Genomic DNA, 6,041 nt, shown 5'->3' on the forward strand with positions numbered 1-6,041 from the left:
AGACCGTCAGGCTTCAGATGATGATGCAACAAAGGTTCCAGCCAGTTCCAGGTGAAGACACCACCCTTGGACATCAAGATGCTACCCTCCCCCCACTAGATAGAGCAGGGAGAGTTCTGTGATCCCCAATAGGTAGGGACTATGCCCCAAGTCAGCATGAAGTAGTTACCAAAAAAGATCATCGGTCCCTCTGCCTCCCATAAAGATTTATGGGATCACATCTCTCAGGGAGATGAGGAGGAAAATAGGGCCTGGAGGCAGGAAACATAAGGACAATTCACACTTCAGCTATGACAGGAAATATCCTCTCCATAGGGCATAGGCCAAGTAAATGACTTTGCAACTTTACTTCATCCTCTTCATTTATATACTGTGCGCCCCAATCCTCTAGAGGATATTGAAATTCCCCAAAATTCTAAATAATGGGGCCTTTGAGCCCCTATGCTCAGACCCACTCCCACACGGTGGAGTGTACTTTCCTTTACAATAAAACCCTTCATTTCTTCCTTGTTTTGTTTGTGCATTTTGTCCAAATTTTGTTCAAGATTCCAAGAACCTGGATACCCTCCACTGTTAACACACATAGTTTCTTAATTCTCACAACATTGTAAGGAGGTTATTATTCTCTTCTAGTTACCAATATCTGGAGGCTCAGAAGGTTGCCTAGGGTTGTAGAGTTAACATTTAGGTCTTGCTCTGAATCCAAATTCTGTGTCTTACGGCACATAGCGTTAACTAAACAGGGCAGATAGATAACCAAGGAGAAACCACCCAAAAATATCAACTCTCCACAAGAGCCTGGAATCATAGGAATGAGCTATATTGTGCATCAACAATAATAGCTGTTTTGAGAATGGAATTTTAAAAAGAGCAACAATTTTCAATGCGTCAACTTTTCTGCAGTATTAGAGTTTCATTACAATATTAGTCACACATCATGTTAAAAGTACTGGAGTAATAGTTACATGGACTGAAACATGATTGAAATACTTAAATGAGGGCCAAATAGGGACACATTAGGTGAGGAGAGAAGAATCTGAGAAGGTGTGTCTGTGTGTGTCTGTGTGTGTGTGTGTGTGTGTGTGTCTGTGTGTGTGTGTGTCTGTGTGTATGTGTGTCTGTGTGTGTCTGTGTGTGTGTGTGTCTGTGTGTGTGTGTCTGTGTGTCTGTGTGTGTCTGTGTGTGTGTGTGTCTGTGTGTGTATGTGTGTATGTGTGTCTGTGTGTATGAGAGAGAGAGAGAGACAGATAGAGACAGAGAGACCAGGAGAGGGAGAGAGGGAGGTGAGCGCGTGGTAGAAACGGGAGGCGTAGGGAGGGAGGTGTGTGGCAACACTCATTCTCAGCTCAGGCCGTTTCCATGGCTAGAAGATGAGCAGATATTTGTAGCTGGGAGAACAACTCTCCACCCACTCCCATACCCCACCCAGGGTGGATCTGAATAGGACTTTTTGTCCATCTCTGGTTTATTTTCTACAAAGCATCTACAGTCATCTTTCTGAAACAAAAATTCAATTATATAACTTACCTGCTTAAAATCCTTCAATGGATTCTTGTCACCCTCTGAATAAGATCCAAGTTATTACTTTAACCTACCAGTTCCTACGTAGCCTATCCTGCCCACCTCTCCAGCCTCATGCTCTGCATCCCAGCACTCTGACTCTTCTGTTCACAAGCCTACCCTTTCTCTGCCACAGGGCCTTTGTAGACGCTATCCCTTTGTGGAGAAGACCCTCCTCAACACCCTTCAAATACTATGACCTCATCAGGAAGGCCCTCTCTGACTCCCCGGGTCTGGTGAGTTTCCCTTGTTGTTTATTATTTCACAATTTTATTCTTTTCATGGTGCTAATTGCAATTGCAATTGTACATATTGTTTGCTCATTTGTTTTTGTATCTTCCTTGCTAGATTATAAGCTCCGTGAGGGCAGGAACTATATCTGTCTGTTTTATCTAGTGCCAAAGGATGTATTCATTTATTTTATTTTATTATTTTAATTTTAATTCTTATTTTAAGTTCTGAGGTACATGTGCAGGATGTGCGGGTTTGTTACATAGGTAAGGAATAAACCCAAATGCCAATTAATAATAGACTGGGTAAAGAAAATGTGGTACATATACACCATGGAATACTATGCAGCTATAAAAAGGAACAAGATGATGTCTTTGCCAGGACGTGGATGGAGCTGGAAGCCATTATCCTCAGTAAACTAACACAGGAACAGAAACCTAAACACTACTTGTATTCATTTATTTAATAAATTCCCATTGATAATAATGTCTTATTACAGTGTCCAGGGTGACAAACCTCTTAACCCAGAGTGGACCCAATCCAACATAAAGAAAAGCTATGCTTGCAATGGTTTGATGAGGTCTCTGCACAGTCAGAAGTGACTGCAGGGGCCAGCGGGCTCTGTTGCTATGAAAAGCAGTATTAGTAGGAAATGTTTCTTACAAAGTCGTAGATGTTTAGGCATGGTTTTGAAGGAGAAGGATGAGTAAGAGGGAATTACTGTTCTTGGCTCATCACTGAAGGCAGGGTAAAATCAAAGTAAGTGGACTTTGAAAACTAAGGTACTGTCTTTGAACACGGGATTATTGTTTGTTCCTGGATGGTGTGTGGATGAAGAGCATGTGTCTGTGAGTTTCTGTGTGTATGTGTATGTGTGTTCGTGCACACAGATGCATGCTTGGGCTGGCTGGATAACCAGGAACCAAGAGAAGCACAGTTGTCCTCTCACTGATAGAGAGAGAGATACTGCAGAGAGCTGGTTCTGGGAGATCCAGAGCCTACCATGAACTCCTCTGCTACAGACCTCCCTCCAGGACTCCATCCATACCACACCCATCCACGCACAGCCTGGGAGTATTCTCTGTAGAATAACTCAGGCTCTCTGAAGTCTTAGGTCCAGGGTGTTGGACTGATAGGAATGTATCCCAGGGGACTTTCTAAAAGAGAGTGGGAGAGTGGGACCTGGCATTAGAATGAAGTGGCAGCGTCTCTCAGATGGATGGGAGGCATACTTCAAGACAGGGGAGCAAGTTTAGAAACTGGTGCTTCTCCTAGATAACATTTTCCTAGTTATGTTCTTGTTTTCCTTTGGACTGTGGGAATAGTCTTACTTAGTACTCAATGTAAAATATTTTCTCTCATCTTCTAAATACTGTCAGCTATGCCCAGTCCTCTAACCTTGTCTGTTATATGCGTATCATCTTGTGGGGAATTAAGAGACGGGACAAGAAAGAGATGTGACTTTTTGCACTTCCCTCTTCCACCAAGTTTATTCCGACAGCAGCGGCTTTCCATTGAGGAGGAGAGTGGCTGGGTTCAGACTCGAGCAGCAAAGTAGGTCCCAGTGAGGGTTTTGAGCTGTGCGGGGGATGCTCAGCTTGGAGCAACTGCAGTTACAAGGGCAGTGGCTGAGAGATAAGACCCCTGTCCTCTGCAAATACATAAGCACAATATATGTGATCCTTCCTCTGCCAGTTTCCCCACTGATCGTCAGCATCACCTGAAGTCCTTGTGAAAAATATTCAGAAATAACCCTGGGCTCCACTCCTGAAGGTCTGGGGCGTGGTGTGGGATCCTCTATATTGTCGAAGCACCCAGATCATTCTTTTCATCTGGGAAATGTGGGACTCACTGTCCAAGAAGGAGGTGACCCTTGCAGGGCTGGGGAGAGGCTGACGTTTGGGTCACACATTACTGACCCTGCTTCAGAGAGAACGTACAGAAAAGGAGTGATATATTTATATGTAAATATATGTCTCTCTATACATCTCTGTGTGTGTGTGGTGTATGCTTAAAATTCCTAGGAAAAGCTTCTTCTCTAGAAGAGATTATAAATCACCTCACTGGAAAAAAATCAAAGAACCAGGCTTTCAATGGACTCCACTTCTTTATTTATAAACCCATCTTCCAACCTTTCTGAACTTCTTAAACAACACGAATTCATCTCAAGTTGTACAATCTGTTACCTTGGCAAGCTTCTAATGACAAATCTTGCTTTCCATCTTTGAATGTGGCTCTTAATTTCTCTACTAAACATTGAGAGCAAGAACCATTGCAGCAGGGGAGGAATGGGAATGTGCCTGTAGATTTGATTTGATTTGATTTTTAAAGTAGTTTTGTTGTCAGAAGTCTTTATATCTGTTTCACAAGGAAAGGATATAAAGATACCCCGAGGACAGATCATACTCAGATAGTTCTGTTGTGTGGCAAATTTGTCCTTTTATTTAAAAAAAAAAAATCACTTCACCCATGTCCTTTTTTCTCTCTGTAACCAAAGCAGCATAAGATTAGTCAAAGAGCAAAAGTGATCATATAGATGCCTCTGTTAATCCTGTGTAGCTTTCATATGACTTTTAATTGGGAGTATATGAGCATATATATATATATCTATTCAGAGAATGCTAATAATGCTCTAAAATAGCAATTTATCTAGTCCAGTTTTTATACTATGTAATGACACCCAACCCACTGCCATGATTTAAATGGAAGCAGAGGTAAATTTTTCACTAATTATACATTTTAGGGCAGCCACTCTGTGCTGGTCTTATGGTGTTCGGGGACGTTTTTGATATATAAATAGTTAAATGTGGTCTGATTTCGGTGAGGCTTATGCATTAAAAGAAACAGCAGCCTTCTGATTTTCATTCCCAGATCTCCACTCACTCAGCATTTTAGAATGATAAAGATAAACCCTGTGCAAATAGTGGATTCTTTCCCCCATTCTAGTCACTGGGGAGTGCTGACTGCACAATTCAACCAAAGGGTGTGCTGAAGCCCCACTGCTTAAGATGATTAAATGTTTTGAACAAGGAATGATTCGGTTGCTATGGGAAGACCGTGGCATGTTGATGCAGTGGCCTCCTGTAGGTTGAGTAAGTTCAGTGTTTACCCTGTGGGCCATTTATTTTCAAAATTACATTAAAATTCTTACTCTTAAGGAGCTGCAGTTTGATTGTTTTGTTTTCAGGGGCAGCTTGAGTTCCTCCACATTCCATGTCTCAGCTCACATGTGTGCCTAATTTCACAGACAGCCCCTGCCACCCGCCCGCCCAGTTCAGATATACTCTGCTGCCTGCAGCACAGCAGCTCCTAGGATCCCTAAAGCTCCCAGCAGCTACACAACTTGAGGGCCTACAATTTTTAATACAAACTCACATCCTGAAACCCTAATGTAGAGCATTATGTTAACATACAACAACTAATTAGCAGAGACGCAACATTCGTGGAGTATATAATAACACATATATTTTCAATTTCATTTCTAAGTTTTGCAACCTAATGTGAGTGAACAAATATCAGACATCTTGGAGGCTTAATATAATTCTGCACTAAAATTATAAAGACTATGAAATTGAATAAAAGAACTTACACGACAGCTAAGAGTTATTACCGTATAAAATACAACTAAATGAATATTTTCCATATGCTTAATTCTCACTGATAGAAATTATTCATATAAAAACTTCTTGGCATCTCTTCTGGTGCTTCTCTTAGTACTAGTAACAGCAATTAATCACAAAAATTCCACAACTTTGGGGCATGATGACTAAAACATTAGCATAAAAACAAAATAAAACTCCAGGAGGCAGAAATACATTACAAGCTCCATCATAATACATGTTTGTCTTGCTATTAAAATGTAAACTCTTCCAAAACTTTTCCAAATGACTTACATTCATCAATAAGTGTGATTTTCACTTGTTAAAGTGAAGTTCAAGAATATATTTAGCATATATTTTAGCATATATTTACCCTTAGTTTTAGAAATGTTACACATTAAATCTAAATTGACTCTCTTCCTTTTTAAATTTGGTGTCTCCACTTTATCTTTTAAATATGGAAAAAAACTTCTACGTAGGTCAGACTTGATTTTGCCAGTTTCTGCAGGCTCAGTTGATTTCGCGGTTTTGTAAAGGAAACGAAGTGCGAGAGTCCATGTCCATCATCCACAGAGAGACCACCTCAGATGAGTCTACGGCGCCCAACAAAGTGGAATGAACTGACCTACCCGAAGAAGCCCAGTCTAGGTT

Source organism: Piliocolobus tephrosceles, chromosome X, assembly GCF_002776525.5.
Source record: "Piliocolobus tephrosceles isolate RC106 chromosome X, ASM277652v3, whole genome shotgun sequence".
Classification (NCBI taxonomy): domain Eukaryota; kingdom Metazoa; phylum Chordata; class Mammalia; order Primates; family Cercopithecidae; genus Piliocolobus; species Piliocolobus tephrosceles.